Below are 22,857 nucleotides of genomic sequence, written 5' to 3'. Positions count from 1 at the left end.
ATATACTCTTGTCTTTTATTATTTATTTTCTTACACTTACTTTGGGTTTAATTTGATCTTATTCTAATTTCTTATAAGTACCGCGCGCTAACCGATTGCGCAACTGTCTAATTTCTTTTTCCTTTTTTCTTTTTTTGAGACAGAGCATCCCTCTGTCATCCAGGCTGGAGTGCAGTGGCGTGATCTCAGCTCACTGCAATCTCCACCTCCTGGGTTCAAGCGATTCTCATGCCTCAGCCTCCCAAGTAGCTGGGGCTACAGGCAGGCGTACCACCTTGCTGGCTAATTTTTGTATTTTTAGTAGAGACAGGGTTTCACCATGTTGGTCAGGCTGGTCTCAAACTCCTGGCCTCAAGCGATCCACGCACCTCAGCCTCCCAAAAGTGCTGGGACTACAGGCGTTGAGCCACGGAGCCTGGCCTCCTTCTCCTTCTTTTTTTTTTTCTTTTTGTAGAGACATGGTTTCCCTACGTTGTTGAGGCTGGTCTTGAACTACTGAGCTGAGCTAAAGCGATCCTCCTGCCTCAGCCTCCCAAAGTGCTAGAAATACAGGTATGAGCCACTACTTTCAGCCTATTTTATTTATTTATTTATTTATTTATTTTTTAGTTTTTTGAGATGGAGTCTTGTTCTGTCATCCAGGCTGGAGTGCAGTGGTGCGATCTTGGCTCACTGCAGCCTCCACCTCCCGGGTTCAAGCAAGTCTCCTGCCTCAGCCTCCCCAGTAGCTGGGATTACAGGTGTGCACCACCAAGCCCGGCTAATTTTTATGTTTTTTAAGTAGAGACCGAGTTTTACCATGTTGGCCAGGCTGATCTCGAACTCCTGACCTCAAGAGATCTGCCCAGCTCGGCCTCCTAAAGTGCTGGGATTACAATGTGAGCCATCACGCCCGGTGTCCCAGCCTATTCTAGTTGATTCTTTCTTTCTTTCTTTCTTTTTTTTTTTCTGAGATGGAGTCTCGCTCTGTCGCCCAGGCTGGAGTGCAGTGGCACGATGTTGGCTCACTGCAAGCTCCGCCTCCCGGGTTCACGCCATTCTCCTGCCTCAGCCTCCTGAGTAGCTGGGACTACAGGCGCCCACCACCACGCCCAGCTAATTTTTTGTATTTTTAGTAGAGACGGGGTTTCTCCGTGTTAGCCAGGATGGTCTCAATCTCCTGGCCTTGTGATCTGCCTGCCTCGGCCTCCCAAAGTGCTGGGATTACAGGCGTGAGCCACCGCGCCTGGCCTCTAGTTTCTTAAGGTAGAAAATTAGGCTACTGATTTGAGGCATTTCTTATTTTCTAATATAAACATTTAATGCTACAGCTTTCCCTCTAAGTATTTCTTTAGCTGCATCCCCAAATTTCTGACATGTAATTTTGTCTTCATTCAGTTCACAATATTTTAATATTCCCCCCTCCCCCTTTTTTTTTTTTTTTTTTTTTTTTTTGAGACAGAGTCTTGCCCTGTCACCCAGGCTGGAGTGCAGTGGTGTGATCTTGACTCACTGCAACCTCTGCCTCCCGGATTCAAGCGATTCTACTGCGTCAGCCTTCTGAATAGCTGGAATTACAGGTGCCTGCCACAACGCCCGGCTAATTTTTATATTTTTAGTACAGATGGTGTTTTGCCATATTGGCCAGGGTGGTCTTGAACTCCTGATCTCAGGTGATCCTCCCGCCTCAGCCCCACAAAGTGCTGGGATTACAAGCGTTAGTCACCATGCCCAGGCCAATATTCCCCATTTTTGTGAGAGACAAATTTACCAACTGGAGTACAGTGTCAATGTGCAGTTCTTTTGTCTTTTGCCTTAGCCAGTCAAAACACATTTTCCAAAGTTAATTAAGTCAGTGACTTTTTTTCTCCCTTCCTCATCAATGACATTAGTTTGTCACAGTTTTCATTCCATCCTCGTATCCTCAGACGTCCTTGTTGATTCTTAAATATTTGTGTACAATAAAGGTTACTGCATAAGGGTTTTGAAATATTCGGTCATATATCTACCATTTTAGTAGCATAGATAACAGTTCCATCAACTTCCTTTCCCTTCCCCAGCCCTTGACAACCACTGATCTCACTGATCTGTTTTCTTTTATTTTCTTTTCTTCTTCTTCTTTTTTTTTTTTTTTTTTTTTTTGAGAGTGGGTCTTACTCTGTGCCCAGGCTGAAGTGCAGAGTGCAGTGGCATGATCACGGCTCACTGCAGCTTCAGTCCCCCAGGCTTAAGTGATCCTCCTGCCTCAGCCTCCTGAGCAGCTGAGACTACAGACGTGCACCACCATACCTGGCTACTTTTTGTGGGTTTTTTTGGTAGAGACGGCATCTCACTATATTGCCCAGGCTGGTCTCAAACTCCTGGGCTCAGGTGATCCTCCCTCCTGGGCTTCCCAAAGTGCCACTGCACTGGGCCTGATGTATTTGCTGTCCCTATAATTTTACCTTTTCCAGAATGTCATAGAAATGGAAGCAAACAATATGGGGGCTTTTGGGTCTAATTTTTTTCCACCTAGAGAGATGCAATTAAAGCTTATCCATGTTGTTTCATGGACACAGCTCCTGTTTGTTTGTTTGTTTGTTTTTTGAGACGGAGTCTTGCTCTGTCGCCCAGGCTGGAGTGCAGTGGTGCGATCTTGGCTTACTGCAAGCTCCGCCTCCCAGGTTCATGCCATTCTCCTGCCTCAGCCTCCCGAGTAGCTGGGACTACAGGCGCCCGCCACCACGCCCAGCTAAATTTTTTTTGTATTTTTAGTAGAGACGGTGTTTCACCCTGTTAGCCAGGATGGTCTCGATTTCCTGACCTTGTGATCCGCCCGCGTCGGCCTCCCAAAGTGCTGGGATTATAGGCGTGAGCCACCGCACCTGGCCGTTCCTGTTCTTTATTATTACTGAGTTGGATTCCATTTTACAAATGTACCAGTTTGTTTATCCAGTCACCTGTTGAAGGACATTTTGATTGTCTCCAGGTTTTGGCTCTTATGAATTAAGCTACTATAAACATGGTTGTAAGATTTTAGTGTGAATATAAGTTTTTAGTTAAGTTGTGTAAACACCTAGGACTGGGACTGCTGGGTTGTATGATAAGTATATCTTAAACTTTGTAAGAAACTGCCAAACTGTCATACCAGGTGGCTGTACCATTTTGCATTCCCATCAGCAATGAATAAGAGTTCCTGGCTGGGTGCAGCAGTTCACACCTGTAACCCCAACACTTTGGGAGGCCAAGGTGGGAGGACCTCTTGAGGCCACGAGTTGCAGACCAGCCTGGGCAATATAGTGAGATCCCATCTCTACAAATTATAAAAAATATGGCCGGGTGCAGTGGCTGACATCTGTAATCCCACACTTTAGGAAGCCGAGGCAGTTGGATCACCTGAGGTCTGGAGTTCAAGACCAGCCTGGCCAACGTGGTGAAACCCCGTCTCTACTAAAAAATACAAAACTTAGCTGGGCGTGGTGGCGCATGCCTGTAATCCCAGCTACTCGGGAGGCTGAGGCAGGAGAAGCACTTGAACCCAGGAGGTGGAGGTTGCAGTCAGCCAAGATCGCGCCACTGCAATCCAGCCTGGCAACAGAGTGAGACTCCATCTCAAAATAAAAAAAATCAGCCAGGCATGATGGTATGCACCTGTAGTCCAAAAAGTTCCAGTTGCTCTACATTCTCCTATTTGGTGTTGTCCGTTTTGTTTTGTTTCAAGATGGAGTCTCTCTCTGTTGCCCAGGCTGGAGTGCAGTGGCACGATCTCGGCTTACTGCAACCTCTGCCTCCCGGGTTCAAGTGATTCTCCTGCCTCAGCCTCCCAAGTGGCTGGGATTACAGGTGCCCACCACCACGCCCAGCTAATTTTTGTATTTTTTTGGTGGGGGGGCGGGGGGACGGAGTCTCATCTTGTTCTGTCACCCAGGCTGGAGTGCAGTGGCACGATCTTGGCTCACTGCAACCTCTGCCTCCTAGGTTCAAGCGATTTTCCTGCCTCAGCCTCAAAAGTAGCTGGGACTATAGGCACATGCCACCATGCCCAGCTAATTTTTTGTATTTTTAGTAGAGACAAGGTTTCACAGTGTTAGTCAGGATGGTCTCGATCTCCTACCTCGTGATCTGCCCGCCTCGGCCTCCCAAAGTGCTGAAATTACAGGCGGGAGCCACGGCGCCTGGCCATTTTTGTATTTTTAGTAGAGATGGAGTTTTACCATGTTGGCCAGGCTGGTCTTGAATTAGTGACCTCAAGTGATCTGTCTGTCTTGGGCTTCCAAAGTGCTGGGATTCCAGGCATAAGCCACCATGCCCATCCCATTTTTATTTTTATATATTATTTCTTTATTTTTTATTTGTAAGATGGAGTCTTGCTGTGTTGCCCAGGCTGGAGTGCAGTTGCATGATCTCAGCTTACTACAACCTCCACCTGCTGGGTTCAAGTCATTCTCCTGACTCAGGCTCCTGAGTAAACTGGGATAACAGGCACACACCCAGCTAATTTTTCTATTTTTAGTAGAGACAGGGTTTCACCAGGTTGATCAGGCTGGTTTTGAACTCCTGACCTCATAATCTGCCCACCTCAGGCTCCCAAAGTGCTGGCATTACAGTCGTGAGCCACTGCGCCCAGCCTATTTTTATTTTTAATTTTAGCCATTCTAATAAATGTGTAATGGTATATCCCATGTGTATGTATATGTGTGTTTTATTTGCATTTCCTAATGACATCTTTTTATATGCTTATTTGCCACTCACATACTTTTATAAACTTCTGTGGCAAAATGTCTGTACAGATCTTTTGCCCATTTGTTTTTCTTATTGCTAAGCTGTAAGAGTTCTTAATATATTCCAGATATGGCTGGGCAGTGTGGCTCACGCCTATAATCCCAGCACTTTTGGTAGGCTGAGGCCAGAGGATTTCTTGAGGCCAGGAGTTAGAGACCAGCCTGAGCAACATAGTGAGCCCCCCACCTCTAATAAGAATAAAAAAAAATGAGTTGGTGGTGGTGGTGTGCACCTGTATTCCCAGCTACTTGGGAGGCTGAGGCAGGAAGTTTGCTTCAACCTAGGTGTTTGAGGCTACAGTGAGCCAAGATCAAGCTATCCAGACTGGGCAACAGAACAAGATTCTGACTGGAAGAAAAAAAATAAAAATGAAAATCATAGGCCCAGCACCGTGGCTCATGACTGTAATTCTAGCACTTTGGGAGGCCGAGGAGGTTGGATCACCTGAGGTCGGGAGTTCGAGACCAGCCTGGGCAACATGGCGAAACCCCCGTCTCTACTAAAAATACAAAAATTAGCTGGGCCTGGTGGCACATACCTGTAATCCCAGCTACCTGGGAGGCTGAGGCAGGAGAAGCAGTGGAACCCGGCAGGCAGAGGTGGAGTGAGCTGAGATCGCGCCACTGCACTCCAGTCTGGGCAAAAGAGCAAGACTCCATCGCAAAAAAAAAAGAAAAGAAAAGAAAAGAAAATTATATATATGTATATATGTATGTATTCCAAATACAACTTTTTATTTTACAAATGTTTTCTCCAAATCTGCGACTTGCTTTTTCATTCTCTTTATGGTGTCTTTCCCTTTTTTTTTTTTTTTCTTAACCACTGATCATTATTGTATTGTATGAATATGTCATGACTTATTTAGCCAAGCTTAGGTTGATGGACATTGATGTTATTTTATTTTATTTTATTTTTTGGAGACAGAGTCTCACTCTGTCACCCAGGCTGGAGTGCAGTGGTGCGATCTCGGCTCACTGCAACCTCCACCTCCCGCGTTCAAGCAATTCTCCTGCCTCAGCCTCCCGAGTAGCTGGGACTACAGGTGCATGCCGCCACGCCTGGCTAATTTTTTTGTATTTTAGTAGAGGCGTTTCACCATGTTGCCCAGGCTGGTTTTGAACTCCCGAGCTCAGGCAATCCGCCTGCCTCAGCCTCCCAAAGTGCTAGGATTACAGGCGTGAGCCACCACGTCCGGCCCATTGATGTTATTTCTAAACTTTTGTTATTACAAACTGTGCTTCTGTTAATATCCTTGAATTCACTTTGCTGTTTCTTTTTTTTTTTTTTCTTTTTTTCCTTTTTGAGACAGAGTCTCGCTGTCACCCAGGCTGGGGTACTGTGGTGCCATGTCTGTTCACTGCAGCCTGCAGCCTCCGGCTCCTGGGTTCCAACGATTCATGATTCTCCCCTCGAGAGGAGCTGGGATTACAGGCATGCGCCACCACGCCGGGCTATTTTTATTTCGTCATGTTGGCCACGCTGGTCTCAAACTCCTGAGCTCGGGAGATCTGCCGGCCTCGGCCTCCCAAAGTGCTGGGATTACAGGCGTGAGCTGCCACACCTGGCCTCATGTTGCTATTTCTTTTCTTTCTTTTCTTCTTCTTCTTCTTCTTTTTTTTTTTTTTTTTTTGAGACGGAGTCTCGCTGTCGCCCAGGCTGGAGTGCAGTGGCGCGATCTCAGCTCACTGCAGGCTCCGCCCTCCGGGGTTCACGCCATTCTCCGGCCTCAGCCTCCCGAGTAGCTGGGACTACAGGCGCCCGCCACCTTGCCCGGCTAATTTTTTGTATTTTTAGTAGAGACGGGGTTTCACTGTGTTAGCCAGGATGGTCTTGATCTCCTGACCTCGTGATCCGCCCGCCTCGGCCTCCCAAAGTGCTGGGATTACAGGCGTGAGCCACCGCGCCCGGCCTCTTTTTTTCTCTCTTTTTTTTTTTTAGATGGAGTCTTGCTTTGTCGCCCAGGCTGGAGTGCAGTGGTGTGATCTCGGCTCACTGCAACCTCCGCCTCCTTGGGTTCAGGCTATTCTCCTGACCTCAAGTGATCCACCCGCCTCGGCCTCCCAAAGTGCCAGGATTACAGGCATGAGCCAGCGGCCTAGCCATTACGTTGTTGTTTCTTTTTTTTTTTTTTTTTTTTTGAGAGGAAGTTTCACTCTTGTTGCCCAGGCTGGAGTGCAATGGTGCTATCTCACTGCATCCTCCGCCTCCTGGGTGCAAGCAATTCTCCTGCCTCAGCCTCCCAAGTAGCTGGGATTACAGGCATGTGCCACCATGCCTGGCTAATTTTGTATTTTTAGTAGAGACGGGGTTTTTCCATGTTGGTCAGGCTGGTATCAAACTCCCAGCCTCAGGTGATCTGCCCACCTTGGGCTCCCAAAGTGTTGGGATTACAGGCATGAGCCACGGCGCCCAGCCTACATTGCTATTTCTAAGAACCATTTGTTTTTCCTTTCCCGTGAACTGTCTGTTGCTATCTATTTTTTTTTGAGACGGAGTCTTGCTCAGTCGCCCAGGCTGGAGTGCAGTGGCACGATCTCGGCTCACAAAGCTCCGCCTCCCGGGTTCACGCCATTCTCTTGCCTCAGCCTCCTGAGTAGCTGGGACTACAGGCACCTGCCACCACACCTGGCTAATTTTTTTGTATTTTTAGTGGAGACGGGGTTTCACCGTGTTAGCCAGGATGGTCTTCATGTCTTGACTTCGTGATCCGCCTGCCTCGGCCTCCCAAAGTGCTGGGATTACAGGCGTGAGCCACAGCGCCCGGCCTGTTGCTATCTTTTAATCATTTTTCATTAGGTCGTTAATCATTCTGTTATTCAAAGTAATTCCTTACATATCATGAAATTTGTGAAATCATCCTCTCTGAGATGCAAATTTTTTCCAGTTTATCATTTGTCTTTGTATTTCCTCTTATCACATTTTTTATTTTCCTGAGTCAATGAACTGATCTTTTCCTTTAAGGATTCCGAATTTTGTGTTATAGTTAAAAGAGTCTTCTCCACTTCAGAGTGATACAAACATTCTTGCAGGAATTCTTCTGGTACTTTTATGGTTTCCCGTTATTTATTTATTTTTTTTACTTTGACACAGGGTTTCACTGTTGCCCAGGCTGGAGTGCAGTGGTGAGATCATAGCTCATTACAAGCTGACGGGGTGGCTCATGCCTGTAATTCCAACACTTTGGGAGGCTGAGGTGGGTGGATCACTTGAGGTTAGGAGTTGGAGACCACCAGCCTGGCCAACAGAGTGAAACCCCATCTCTGCTGAAAATGCAAAAATAAGCCAGGTGTAGTGGTGTGTGCCTGTAATCCCAGCTACTTGGGCTGCCGAGGCACGAGGAATTGCTTGAACCCAGGAGGTGGAGGTTGCAGTGAGTTGAGATCATGCCACTGCACTGCAGTCTGGGCGACAGAGCGAGACTCTGTCTCAAAATAATAATAGTAATAATAATAATAATTTAAAAAGATCATAGTTCTCTGCAGCCTCGAACTCCTGGGCTCAAGCAATCCTCCCACCTTGGCCTCCCACAGTGCTGGGATTATAGACATGGGTGACCATGCCTGGCCAGTTTCCTTTCTTTTTTCTTTTTCTTTTTCTTTTTCTTTTCTTTTCTTTTTTTTTTTTTTTGAGACGCAGTTTCGCTCTTGTTGCCCTGGCTGGAGTGCAATGGCACGATTTTGGCTCACTGCAACCTCTGCCTCCCAGGTTCAAGTGATTCTCCTGCCTCAGCCTCCTGAGTAGCTGGGATTACAGGCGTGCGCCACCATGCCCAGCTAATTTTGTATTTTTAGTAGGGACGGGGTTTCTCCATGTTTCTCAGGCTGGTCTCTCAAGTCCCAATCTCAGGTGATCTGCCCGCCCCGGCCTCCCAAAGTGCTGGGATTACAGGTGGGAGCCACAGTGCCCAGCCTAGTTTCCTTTCTTCTATTTAAATATTTGATCAATTTGGTATGTTCCCTGGTGTGTAATATGAAGTACACATTTAATTCCCCCTGCCCCAGAAGCTACCTTGTTGTCTCAAAGTATTTATAAAATGAAATCTATCTTTTCCTCACCAATTTGAAATACCACTTTTTTTTTTCTTTTTTCTGAGATGGAGTCTCTGTTGCCCACAGTGGAGTGCATTGTGGCGATCTCTGCTCACTGCAAGCTCCGCCTCCCGGGTTCACGCCATTCTCCTGCCTCAGCCTCCTGAGTAGCTGGGACTACAGCCACCCGCCACCACGCCTGGCTAAGTTTTTGGATTTTTTAGTAGAGACGTTGTTTCACTGTCTTCGCCAGGATGGTCTTGATCTCCTGACCTCGTGATCCGCCTGCCTTGGCCTCCCAAAGTGCTGGGATTACAGGGCGTGAGCCACCGCGCCCAGACCCTTTTTTTTTTGAGACGGATTCTTGCGCTGTTGCCAGGCCCAGGCTGGAGTTGCAGTGGTATGATCTTGGCTCAGTGCAACCTCCGCCTCCCGCGTTCAAGCGATTCTCCTGCCTCAACCTCCTGAGTAGCTGGGACTACAGGTGGGCACCATCACGCCCAGCTACTTTTTGTATTTTTAGTAGAGACGGGGTTTCACCATGTTTGCCAGGATGGTCTCTATCTCTTGACCTTGTGATCCCCTGGCATTGGCCTCCCAAAGAGCTCGGATTACAGGTGTGAGCTACCGGCCCGGCCTTTTTTTTTTCTTTAGAGACAGAGTCTTGCTCTGCTGTCCAGGCTGCAGTGCAGTGGTGTGATCTCGGCTCACTGCAACCTCCACTTCCTGGGTTCAAGCGATTCTCGTGCCTCAGCCTCCCCAGTAGCCGGGATTACAGGCGCCTGCCACCATGCCCAGCTAATTTTTCTATTTTTAGTAATGATGGGATCTCACCATGTTGGCCAGGCTGATCTCAAACTCCTGACCTCAAGTGATCCGCCCACCTTGGCCTCCCAAAGTGCTGGGATTACAGGCGTGAGTCACTGCGCCCAGCCTTGAAATACCACTTTTACTGAGTATTAAATTCATACATGTGTTTGTGTCTATCTGGAAATATCTCTTCCATTGATTGTGGAACTAATCAGGCAGTAGCATCTAACTATTTTAATTGGTAATGCTTTACCAATAGCATGTTTGCTATTTGGTCAGGAGTTTTCAGAAAGTTCTTGGTTATTTTTCTTATTAATTTTTCCATAAGACTTTAGACATGGCTCATAGAGATCCAAAACAAAATCCTGTTTGTTATTTTTCTTGGGATCTCATTCAATGTCTTTTTAAATTTTAATGTATTTTTTGAGTCAGGGTCTCACTCCAAGCCTGGAGTGCAGTGGTGCAATCACAGCTCACTGCAGCCTCAACCTCCTGGGCTCACACGATTCTCCCACTTCAGCCTCCCAAGTAGCTGGGGCCACAGGCACATGCCACCACACCCGGCTAATTATTTTTGTACTTTTTTTGTAGAGTTGGGATTTTGCCACGTTGGCCAGGCTGTCCTTCAATGTCTTGATCAACTGATATCTTAATGATCTGGATGGAACCTTCCTAGCCAATACCATAACCTGTATTTCTCTTTGTTCAAGTCTTTTTCTGTATTCTTTTGCAGAATTAAACATTTTTTCTTCACACAGATTGTGCATATTTCTTGTAAAGTTTATTTCTAGGTATTTTTATTTTTCTACTGCTTTGTAAATGGGATCTTCCATTATATCTTTTTTCTCTTTTTTTTTTTTTTTTGAGATGGAGTCTCGCTCTGTTTCCCAGGCTGCAGTGCAGTGACTCGATCTCAGCTCACTGCACGCTCTGCCTCCTGGGTTCACGCCATTCTCCTGCCTCAGCCTCCCGAGTAGCTGGGACTACAGGTGCCTGCCACCACGCCCAGCTAATTTTTTGATTTTTAGTAGAGATGGGGTTTCACCATGTTAGCCAGGATGGTCTCGATCTCCTGACCCCATGATCCGCCCTCCTCGGCCTCCCAAAGTGCTGGGATTACAGGCGTGAACCACCGTGCCCAGCCTCGTTTTGTTTTTTGAGATGGAGTCTCGCTCTCTTGCCTAGGCTGGAGTACAGTGGCGTGATCTCAGCTCACTGAAACCTCTGCCTCCCAGGTTCAAGTGATTCTCCTGCCTCACACGCCCGAGTACCTGGGACTAAAGTTGCATACCACCACGCCTGGCTAATTTCTGTATGTTTAGTAGCGATGGGGTTTCACCATGTTGGCCAGGCTGGTCTCGAACTCCTGACCTCAAGAGATCCGCCTGCCTTGGCCTCCCAAAGTGCTGGGATTACAGGTGTAAGCGACTGCGCCCGGCCCCATTATATTTTTATGTCTTCTAATTGTTGCTCTTAGATTCTGATATATCCCTAGGAGTGCAGGCTACCTCAAATAAGTTTGGGAATTACTTATTTAGGCCAGCAAGTAGTTCTCAACCTTGTTCTCCTGTGCTACACATACCACAGGTGACCCTGACATACACCAATCAACCCTACAGGTGTTCCCTGTTTCTTAGGGACTTTCGCAGAGATAAGCAAGGCTGTAATTTTTCAGCAGTCTACGGAAATTTATCATGTACCTATTGTGTCCCCGGCACTGTGTTAGGGGCCAGGGACCATCATGACTACTAAGACAGGCTGAGTCTCTGCTGTCATGGAAGTTGATCACTTAGTTCTAGCCTAATAGATATACTCAACAGATAATTGAAAATTATAAGGGTGCAAAGTTCTACTAAGAGGCTATGAGAGTGGAACAGAGATAATTCATCAGAGGTTAACATTCACACTTGTAATCCCAGCACCTTGGGAGGCCGAGGCGGGTGGATCACCTGAGGTCAGGAGTTCGAGACCAGCCTGGCCAACATGGCAAAACCCCGTCTGTACTAAAAACACAAAAATTACAGGGCATGGTGGCACGCGCCTGTAGTCTCAGCTACTCGGGAGGCTGAGGCAGGAGAATTGCTTGAGCCCGGGAGGTGGAGGTTGCAGTGAGCCGAGATCGCACCACTGCACTCTAGCCTGGGTGACTGAGGGAGACTCTGTCTCAAAAAAAAATAATAATTAAAAATAAAAATCAATGTCTCACAGGGCTTTTATGAGCTTTGCATCAGAGAGCCGAGATCACACCGTTGCACTTCAGCTTGGGCAACAGAGTGAGACTCTGTATCAAAAAAAAAAAAAAAAAAAAAAATTCAGCGTCTCGCAGGGCTTTTATGAGTTTTGCATGTTCCCATTCCTTAGTACAAATGCACATAATTTATCTCGTGAGAAGGAACACACATAATTTATCATAACATACTTAATGCTCACAGTTTCTTGTGAACCAAGAACACACAGCTTCCATCTTTTTCTCAAGATAAAGAAAAATGATTCCTTAATTACTTAGCAAGACTCAAGAGGTCTTCAGGACCTTGGAAGAGAACTTGACTGATAGTTTCTAGGTACAAACAGAAGAAAACAAATCTAGGTGACCTACTCCTGGTCAGGTACGGTGGCCCACACCTGGAATAATCCCCCCAGTACTTTGGAAGATTGAGGCAAGAGGATTGCTTGAGCCTGGAATTTGAGACCAGCCTGGTCAACTTAGTAACTTAGTAAGACCCTGGGCAACTTAGTAAAATCCTGTCTCTATAAAAAATTAAAAAATTAGCTGGGAGTGGTGGCACATGCCTGTGGTCCCAGCTACTCAGGAGGCTGAGGTAGGAGGATTTCTTGAGCTCAGGAGGTTGAGGCTGCAGTTAGCTGTGCTCATGCCACTGCACTCTAGTTAGGTGACAGAGCGAGACCCTGTCTCAAGAAAAAAAAAAAAAGATGCAGAAGGAGGGAAGAGGGAAGAAAATTGAGACTGGAAGTCATAGACCCACCACTTTTGTCCCTATGGGTGATAGCAAAATCACCTTTGACGAGATTGTCTGATTGTGCGCAGCTTTGGGTTTAGGGAGACCTCTCTGCATCTGCTCCTTTACCCAAGGAGGTATGGGATCCACACTGCTTGGAAGTTAGAAAGAAAAGAAAGATCACTTATAGCAGAGGGCTGGACAATATCTGAATGTTGCTTACTACTGTCTTGGATGGGCACTAAAGGGACGGTGAAAGTCCTTTGACTATTTTTGGTGTTCTGAAATTCAGTGTCATTGCACTTCACAAGAAGCAATGTAAGGAGGCCTTGTCTAGAGAAAAGTGTCCTCCCAGGCTTTGCTAAGGCTCCAAAGCCTTGTTTGGAGGGGCCCCTTCAGACACAGCAGCTCGTATTTTGAATTTATATTCCCTTGGCAAGAGAGATTGAGCAATTGTTAGATTGAGAGACATTTAAGAGAGAGAGAATTATTTTTAAATAGTGGGGCGGCAGTCCCAGAGTGAGCAGGAGAGAGAAGCTCTGTGCACCTGCAGTTCCTTCATTCATTCTCAGTTTCCTGGACCTCTCACAACACGAGCATAATTTTCGCTGAGTGTGATCTCAGAAGTTCAAGATTCTTTTTTTTTTTTTTTTTTGAGACAGAGTCTCACTCTGTTGCCCAGGTTGGAGTGCAATGGCGTGATCTCGGCTCACTGCGACCTCCGTCTCCCAGGTTCAAGAGATTCTCCTGCCTCAGCCTCCCAAGTAGCTGTGATTACAGGTGCCCACCACTGCACCCGGCTAGTAGAGACGGGGTTTCACCATGTTTGTCAGGCTGGTCTCGAACTCCTGACCTCAGGTGATCCGCCCACCTCGGCCTCCCAAAGTGCCGGGATTACAGGCGTGAGCCACTGCGCCTGGCCGATTCTTTACTGGCCACCCTCCCTCCAACCTCCCATACAATACAGCTGCTAAAAACCACTTAGTTTATCTAGATCTGGGTGAAATAAATAGTAATCTGGCACTTCTCGTCTTTTTTTTTTTTTTTTTTTTTGAGACAAGTATCTCTTTGTCACCAAGGCTGGAGCGCAGCGGCGCGATCTCAGCTCACTGCAATCTCCGCCTCCCAGGTTCAAGCGATTCTCCTGCCTCAGCCTCCCGAGTAGCTGTTTACCTACAGGCGCCCGCCACCACGCCCGGCTAATTTTTTGTATTTTCAGTAGAGACGGGGGTTTCACCGTGGTAGCCAGGATGGTCTCGATCTCTTGACCTAGTGATCCGCCCGCCTCGGCCTCCCAAAGTGCCGGGATTAGAGGTCTGAGCCACCGCGCCCGGGCCATTGTCTTTTATCTCACTACACGTTTTTCTAATTTTATTTATTGTGTATTTTACTCACACAAGAATGTAAGCTCCACGAGGGCAGGGATTTTTGTCAGTTCACCACTACATTCTTAGCTCTTGGAGCAATGCCTTGCATATGGCAAGCATTTAATGAACATTTACAGATGGAGGAAGAAACAACTGCAGGAAGGAGAGAAAGGAGGGCCAGAGGCAGGACAAGAGGAAGAAGCGAGAGCAAGGAAGGAAAAAGGAAGTGGAGGAGGAAAGAAGGTAGGCTGGGTTCTCCCAGACCCGCTTCGAGTCCAGCAGGCAGCGCGAAACTCCCACCAGAACTACAACTCCCGGCAGGCCCCGGGGCCCAGGGCGGGCCGCTGCGGCCCAGGCGGGACAGGGCGCTCCTCTCGCTGGGCTCCCGGCGTGCCTTGCGAGCGCAGGCTCCGCCGCAGTGCCAGCCGGAACTTGTGGTTCGGACCGTGGGTGGGGGTGGGGCCGGGGCCGGGCCTGGAGGCGGGCGGGGGCGGGGGGCGGGCGCCTGCCCCTCCCCCGTCACTTCCTGCCGGGCTGCGGGCGCCTGAGCGGCTCTTCAGCGTTTGCGCCCGCGGCTGCCGCGTCTCTCTCGGCTCCCGCTTCCTTTGACCGCCTCCCCCCGGCGGCGCCCGCCTCCTCCGCGGCCACTCCGCCTCTTCCCTCCCTTCGTCCCTTCTTCCTCTCCCTTTTTTCCTTCTTCCTTCCCCTCCTCGCCGCCACCGCCCAGGACCGCCGGCCGGGGGACGAGCTCGGAGCAGCAGCCAGGTGAGGCGGCCGGGCCGGGCCGGGCCTGGTGGGGCCCTCGCGGGCGCCGCCGCGGTGGGGAGGTGGGCGGCGGGTGGGGCCTAGGCCTCGGCGGGCCCGCGCACCCCTCCGCCTTCCCCCGGGCCTCTCTCTAGCCCGCGGGTCCTTCCCGGAGGAGGCGGGTCCTCTTGCGTCCCCTCGCCTCGGGGCGCCCTGAGGCCTGGCCCCGGGCGCCCCCATCCCCTCCAGCGCTCACCGGTGCCACAAACAGGTGCTGCGGCCGCCTTTCCTCGTCCCGCATGGCGCGCGCGGGGATGCCGAAGTTATTCCCGGGGCTGGGGGGGAGGGGGGGTCCCTGCTTCAGGTCCCCGAGGGCTGGAGCCTCTCAATGTCGCCGGCCCAGGTCTGTAGCTTAGTGGTTAAGAGCACGGCCCAGGTGTCCAAAACGGGTGCCAAACCGGGCTCTTCCCCGTTAGGCAAGACACTTAAAAAGTCTTTGTGTCTTGGTTGGAAAAGGGGCTGCTAATACCGTCCCTGCCTCTTAAGGTTCAGTGAAATGGGGCGTGTAAAGCGCTTATCAGAGTGCCAGACCACAGCGTGTCCCAATAAACCGTCTGCATAATTTATTAGCGTGATATGAAGGTATAATTTAATGGGCAGAGTGGATAGAAGTTGACCTACCTATCCGTTTGGGTTTCTTAGAGGCTGCAGTGTTCCGCGTGCCCATGTCCAGAGCCAGGGCATTGTTTTGAGTTGTTAACATCTGAAAGGGGCGTACGCTTAATTGGGACACTGTAGTTGACAGTCTGTAAACGATGGGTGCTGTTTCTTTCCATCTCGGCTTAGGCAACTGCAGGATATTCACCATCTCCCGCAGGATGAGCAACCTGTCCGTTTCCCCCCGCCCCGCCATCATCCAGCTTCTTGTTGTCATTCCATTTCTGGGAAAGTTGCTGGCAGAAGCTTCCCTTGAGTTGAGCAAACCTATCTGGAGCACTTGCTGTGTGTTGGGCTCTGAAGGGGAGTGTACGGAGATGGAAAAATTTGTCTGTCTTGTCTTGCTCTACACCTCGATAAGTTTTTTTTTCACGGAAGCTTTGCTTATATTCCCCCCTCCCTGTTGGCTGACTTTCCTTTTAAGCCCTTGCCCCGCCTGCGTGTTGCAGTATTGCTTGTGTGGAAGTTTTCTTCTGTTCCGCGAAGATACGTGCTTCAGTCTGTTCTGCCACTGTTCTTCGGCTGTGTGGAAGTTTTTAAGGTCACACTTCTCTTCTGCTTGTAGCTTTCATTGTTAAGAGCGTGGTGGAGTTAAATCAGGTTCCCGGTTGATTTTGGCGTTTCAGGAATCCGTGCTTACCAAATGTAAATTACATTGCTACTTGTTGAGGTAAAAACTAAAAATACAGTTGGAGTGTAGAGGGAGCAGTTTCGGTTATCCTGGTGAAGGGTGGGATTTTTAGAACAGCAACTTTATTAAAACATACTGGATTTTTAAAAAGTCTGTACTTAGTTTTATAGGTGTACTCTAAGGAAATGCAACTTATGGGTGTTCAATTTTATATGAGTAAGGAGTGTGTGTTTACCTGAGTGATCCTCCTGTATCTTAGGATTGTTTTAGGCATTAAATTTCCTTAGTGAACTGAAACTATTTTGATTTATACCCATCTCTTAACACACATGCGGCAAAGTGGCCTCCTTGTTTTTGACATTTTCCTAGAATTTTCTGACAGTCTTACCATTGTTTCTAATTTAAAATGTTTGTTTGAATTTTTTTTTTTTTTTTTTTTTTTTGAGACAGTCTCACGCTGTCGCCCAGGCTGGAGTGCAGTGGCGCGATTTCGGCTCATTTCAACCTCTGCCACCCTGGTTCAAGCGATTCTCCTGTCTCAGCCTCTCGAGTAGCTGGGATTACAGACGCCCGCCACCGCGCTGTGTTAATTTTTGTAGTTTTCGTAGAGACGGGGTTTTGCCGTGTTGGCCAGACTGGTCTCGAACTCCTAACCTCGTGATCCACCCTCCTAGGCCTCCATAAACAGGTTAGGCGCGGTGGCTCACGCCTGTAATCCCAGAACTTTTGGGAGGCCGAGGCGGGTGGATCACGAGGTCAGGAGATGGAGACTATCTCTTGAGCCGGGTGTGGTGGCGGGCACCTGCAGTCCCAGCTACTCCTGAGGCTGAGACAGGAGAATCGCTTGAACCCGGGAGATGGAGGTTGCCTGGGCGACAGAGAGAGACTGTCTCCAAAAAAACAAAAACAAAAACAAAAAAACACATAAGCAAACAACTATACAAGCAGTATAAAGCATGTCTAATACTGCCATATCACAATGGCATATTGCAATAGGGAAATGGTATTTTAAATACCATTTTTAAAAAACCTTTTATTCTGGAAAACATGCGAAACTCGAATAGTATGGAGAACCCCATGTGTTAGTCACTCACTTAGCTTTGACAATTATTAACTCATAGCCAAGGTCGGTTTTGTTTCATGTTGTATCCCCCCACAAAAACTAGATTATTTTGAAACAAATCTTAAACACTGTGTCACAACATTAGCGATTTTGACTTTTACCAGATTGCCCCAGATTAAGGTCACAAAATTTACTTTTAGTAGAATAATAGTTCTCATTTTTGTTTGTTGGGCTTCCCTTCTCTGTTTATACATGATTTCTGTACAGCAGAAAAGAAGAAGAAAATTAACTCTTGATCCATTGCCTTCAGCTCCTCAAAATCAAAATACAACCTTGCTGCTTTATTGTGTACAAAAGCAAAAATTCTTGAGCTATTAATGACTATAATTGAAAAGCAAACAAATACAGATTTCCCCAGTCCTGTTTTGGCAGAGACCTGCCTTTTAACCCACTTTAATAGAGATAACTTTGTGTCAAAGTTAAACTACAGTTAATAATTCATAATGAAAACTTAAAATGTTTCTTTACAGTAGTTGTGTAAAGATACTGCTGTTACCTTAGGTTAAGAATTAAGCAAAAGATAATCTTCTAACATAGAATTGTTTTCCAAAGAGCCGCCGTCTGCCCTATTAACAAATAACAAATTTAGCAAATATGAATGAAACCTTAATTTTTGTGAATAGTATGAAATCACAGCATAAGTGTTCACGTTTTTCTTTCTTGTGTCTAAAAGATCTCTCTTACAATGGAAGTTGACAGGAATATTATAAATATTATAAATGTCTTTGTTGCATAACTTTCAAATTTCTAGTCGTGAATAGTTTTCAGCTTTTAGGTCTGTTATTTGAGTTTTGTAGGTGTACTTTGAGCTTGATGAGGTACAGTGGAAATGTTACATGTTATGTTTTAGTTATGACTACCTGGAAGATGGGGAAAGATACACCTCTTAAAATTGATTTAGGAAAGAAACACCAATTTAGTATCTGGGAAAGGACACAACACATTTTTAAAAACGTGTAGTGCTTCCCATTAAGCTTAACGTAAAACTTTTAAGCATTGAGAATTGTTACCATAAATATAGTTTCTTGAGAATAAGTTGCTCTCTTTTATGTTTCAGCCAGAAAGCCCATGTATATACAGATTACAGCAGGTCTTTGAATAATGTTGTTTCAAGATAATGTTGAGAAAAAAAACTGTCTGTGAAGTTTACACGTTCTCCCTATCCCTGCATGGGTTTTCTCTGGGTACTCTTGATTTCCTCCCACATCCCAAAGCTGTGCACGTGAGGTTCACTGGTGTGTGTAGCTGTGTGTGTATGTGTGAGTGCTTTCTGCAGTGGATGTCCTGTCCAGGACTGGTTCCGGCCTTGCACCCTGAGCTGCTGAGATAGGCTCCAGCCACCCCAACCCTGAACTGGAATAAGTGGTAAAAAAAAAAAATTTTTTTTTTGAGATGGAGTTTAGCTTTTGTCACCCAGGCTGCAGTGCAATGGTGCAGTCTCGGCTTACTGCAACCCCATGCCTGTAATCCCAGCACTTTTGGAGGCTGAGGCGGGCAGATCACCTGAGGTCAGGAGTTGGAGACCAGCCTGGCCAGCATGGCGAAACCCCATCTCTACTAAAAATAAAAAAAATTAGCCGGGCTCGGTGGCGGGCACCTATAATCCCAGCTACTCAGGAGGCTGAGGCAGGAGAGTTGCTTGAACCTGGGAAGCGGAGGTTGCAGTGAGCAGTTATCGTGCCATTGCACTCCAGCCGGGGCAACAAGAGTGAAAGTACTTCTCAAAAAAAAAAAAAAAAAAAAAAGGCATGTATACTTCACATTTATTTCAGTGTTTAATATTCGAAGTGTTTGGTCTTTATTTAAAAGTTTGGTGATATTTTTCTGATGAGAAATATGCCCTAGAACCTAACTCTTGTTTGTATCAATAAGCGTGTGTTAGTCGGAAGTCTCGGTTTCCAAGAACCTACCCCTTACGTTAAGAGAGGATTTACTGTATTTTAAGTTTAGAAATGGCCGTGACTCATGGAACTCTCCTCCATCCCCGTTCTAAAGTCCAGATCATTAATATCATTCTGGGTGTTATCAAAATGGATACTGCTTCATCCAGTCTCTCTCCCCAATACCACAAGGTAGTCTCAGTTTGTGGGGCAACTTTCTTTGAGCCTTTTTACTGGATTGAGTAAGAGTGTAATTCAGTATAAAGATGAAACTTTCATGAAAAGGGTATCTTTTTGTGGGATTCCACAAGCCAATCCCAGAGTTTGTCGCCCAGGCTGGTCTTGAACTCCTGAGCTCAAGTGATCTTCCCACCTCAGCCTCCTTAGTAGCTGGGATTATAGGCAGAGGCCTTGTTTTCATGAGCCTCTAAATTGGATCTTCTTCTTTGATGTCATACCCAGTGACACAGAATTGTTCAATTTGAGGAAATATAAATTCCTCCCCTCTCAAATAAGAGCTTTGGAGTTGCTTTTCTCTCAGAATGGGATTTTAGAGCTTTCAAAAATGTTTAGAGAATTTTATGACAGATTTGTTTCACACTAGACCTATAACAGGTTATTTTACATTGACTTCTGGTGATGGAGACATTTGTGGTTGAAATGCTTCTCGTGTAATTTTCTACATGAGCTTTTCTTTAAATAAAACTTCACCAGAGTCAAGGCTGTATACCATTTGTGCTGTTCCAAAAAATATAAATTGCCAGTTATCAGTTGAACTATGAGAGGACATGTTAGTTGCTATGGTTATTTACCCCCACCATTTTATTATGAAAAATTTCAAACATATAACAAAGTTTATGAAGTTTTATTGTACATCTCTTTAGATACCATCTACTTTCTGTTTTTGCCTCCCTGTTTCATGGTGCTGAATACCGTCTACTTTTTTTTTTTTTTTTTTTTTGAGACGGAGTCTGGCTCTGTTACCCAGGCTGGAGTGCAGTGGTGCGATCTCGGCTCACTGCAAGCTCCACCTCCTGGGTTCATGCCATTCTCCTGCCTCAGCCTCCCGAGTAGCTGGGACTACAGGTGCCCGCCACCATGCCTGGCTAATTTTTTTGTGTTTTTAGTAGAGATGGGGTTTCACCATGTTAGCTAGAATGGTCTCGATCTCCTGACCTTGTGATCCGCCCACCTCGGTCTCCCGAAGTGCTGGGATTACAGGCGTGAGCCACTGTGCCCGGCATACCATCTGCTCTTTGTCATGAACATTTTACCATACAGTATTGAATAATGTTGGCCAAATCCATTGTTCTCACCTGCTAAGGAGATAATAGGATTATAAATATATAGCTGTGTTGATCTTATCAAATGCCACGGGATGGATGGGCTTGGATATCTGTCTTGTTGACAGCTTAATGCTCTGAACTAGAAAACCTTACTGCAGAGAAAAGTGATATTTTTAAAGTGGTAAAATGGGAATTACTGCAAATAGCTTAATTTGTTTTTTAAGTGTTTACATTCCCATACTAGTGAATAAGGTTGATGTAACAGTGATTTATGTCACCAGATAAATGGAAGTAGAGAAAAATTTCTGCAGGCTGTTAATTGCTGTATATTTTCTGGGATTACATATGTTTATTTGTTAAAGAAGTAGACTCAGGGAGCTCCCTCAAAGTATATTTACTGGAAGCAAAAGTGGAAAAATCTATTTGAGAAAGTGTTTGCTTTCGATTAAAAATTAGTCTTCTAAATATCAAATCTGTAACCCATCTGGCATCTGTTTAATCTGGAATCTAATTTGGGAAAGAAGTGTGATGACTATGTGGGTTTATAACAGTAATGGAAGCAAAACTGGCCATTTTATTATGATAGAAATTTTGTGTCATGTCTCCCAGACAATAAAGGCTAAGAAAATCTATTTAAATACATTGGGGTCTTTTCCCCTGAATGAACATGATTGCTGAGGGTTAAACCTTCATTAGATTGCCTCTGCTTTTTTTTTTTTTTTGAGACAGTCTTGCTCTGTTGCCCAGGCTGGAATGCAGAGGTATGATCTCGGCTCACTGCAACCTCCACCTCCTGGGTTCAAGCAATTCTCCTGCCTTAGCCTCCCGAGTAGCTGAGACTACAATTGAGCACCACCACGCCCGGCTAATTTTTTGTATTTTTAGCAGAGATGGGGTTTTGCCATGTTGCCTAGGCTGGTCTCGAACTCCTGAGCTCAGGCAATCCACCTGCCTCAGCCTCGCAAAGTGCTAGGATTACAGGCTTGAGCCTCTGTGCCCGGCCTTGCCCCTGTACTTGATGTAGCTACAGAACTGGTTGCTCAGTGAGTGGGTTGGTTTTAGTCAGCATATTCTCTGATCCTATTTAAAATTTTTTACAAGTGGAGTGTTGCTGTAAGTTTTATAGATGTTTATGTGTAAGGACAGGTTTAGTGAATTTGCTGGATAATAATATTTACTGCTATTGAGCTCTTACCATGTGCCAGGTTAGAATTACAGGGTGAAAGTTATTTTATGCAGAAAAGGAATTAAAAGGTCAGGTTGAATTTACCTAATAATATAAAAGTTGCAGTTCATTTAGCTCTTTCCTTGAACCAAAGAAAAGGGTTTCTTAGACCCTTTATGTTGTATTTCTAATACTCATAAACATCTTTGCAGCGTAAAGGTCGTAATAATTGCTGAGGATACTGATGCGCTTCCGAGAGGCCAGATGACTGGCTCAGAGTCCTGAGGCACCAAGTATTAGTTCTAGAGCACAGGCTGGTCTGGCTCCAAAGTCAGTGTTCTTTCCACTGAACCATGCTTTGTCTCTAAATTATGCTTAGGTGCTTTTTGTTTAGGATAATTGATTCTGCTTGTCACTGGTGGCCCTCCCCTGACTCTCCCCACCGCAGCAGCTAGGATGAATTTTGCTCATTAGAACCCTAGATCAATTTGAAAGAAAGTCTGGTTAAGTAATAGTCTTTTAGATGGACCCTTGAAATAGCTTTCCAGTTTACTTTTATTTGTTATGTCAAATTAAGCTAAAACTTAAAGCTGATCCACAGGTTTGTGTGTGGGGAGGGGCTGTCTTATTAACCTTTGTGTTAAAGGAGGCCAGCTCCTAAATTACTGCTATCGTGTGTCATCAGGTTTGTTAAAAATTGCTGGCGTGGTGGCCCACGCCTGTAATTCCGTCACTTTGGGAGGCCAAGGCAGGCGCATCACCTGAGGTCAGGAGTTCGAGACCAGCCTGGCCAACATGGTGAAACCCCATCTCTACTAAAAATACAAAAATTAGCTGGGTGTGGTGGTGCGTGCCTGTAATCCCAGCTACCCCGGGGGCTGAGGCAGGAGAATGGCTTGAACCCGGGAGGTGGAGTTTGCAGTGACCTGACATCGTGCCGCTGCACTTCAGCCTGGGCAACAGAGCAAGAGTCTGTATCCGGGGGGGGGGAAAAAAAAAAAGAACTGTGGTCCAGGTTGTTGCTAAAAAAAAAAATTCATTTCTTCTGAATTCTAACATTCTGCTTTAGTGGAAATGAGTTAACTAAGCTTCCAATTAACTTTATAGGATAGGTGCTGGTTGTCCTCTTTGCTTCCTAGCCCTTTCTAACATCCCTCTTGTGGCTAATACTGTTGGGAGTATTTAGTACAGCTTCCTGTTTGGAATTGTACTGCTTCCTGAACAATTTTGTTTTACTTTTGTTTGAAACGGTGATCTGAATCAGAAGCTTCTTTGGTATTGCACCTGGGCAGTCTTCTCTTATGGTTAGTCTTGAAAGGCTGGATCAGTGAAATTAAATCTGCCTTTGGATGTGAGCTTTTAGTGAAATGGTGTCTGAAGTTCCATTTTGTGTTTAACCTCAACTGAGG

At 46.2% G+C, this 22,857-nt stretch overlaps 1 protein-coding gene across 11 annotated transcripts in view; it reads left to right on the top strand.

Moving 5' to 3' along the window:
- Positions 1-14,389: 14,389 nt before the first annotated feature.
- Positions 14,390-22,857, top strand: part of STAU1 (staufen double-stranded RNA binding protein 1) — a 74,851-nt gene continuing 66,383 nt past the window's right edge. For 4 of the 11 annotated variants that reach the window (XM_019016973.4, XM_055373181.2, XM_019016971.4 and 1 more), the window contains exon 1: positions 14,419-14,667. The gene's annotated coding sequence lies outside the window, so the exon portion shown is untranslated. Of the gene's footprint in view, positions 14,668-22,857 lie in introns of all 11 variants that reach the window. The other 7 variants (XM_055373179.2, XM_019016970.4, XM_055373178.2 and 4 more) reach the window with 5 other exon arrangements.

The sequence above is a fragment of the Gorilla gorilla genome, chromosome 21, assembly GCF_029281585.2.
Source record: "Gorilla gorilla gorilla isolate KB3781 chromosome 21, NHGRI_mGorGor1-v2.1_pri, whole genome shotgun sequence".
Lineage (NCBI taxonomy): Eukaryota > Metazoa > Chordata > Mammalia > Primates > Hominidae > Gorilla > Gorilla gorilla.
Note: the sequence above shows the minus strand (reverse complement) of the source record. Positions and strands in the feature narration are given on the sequence as shown.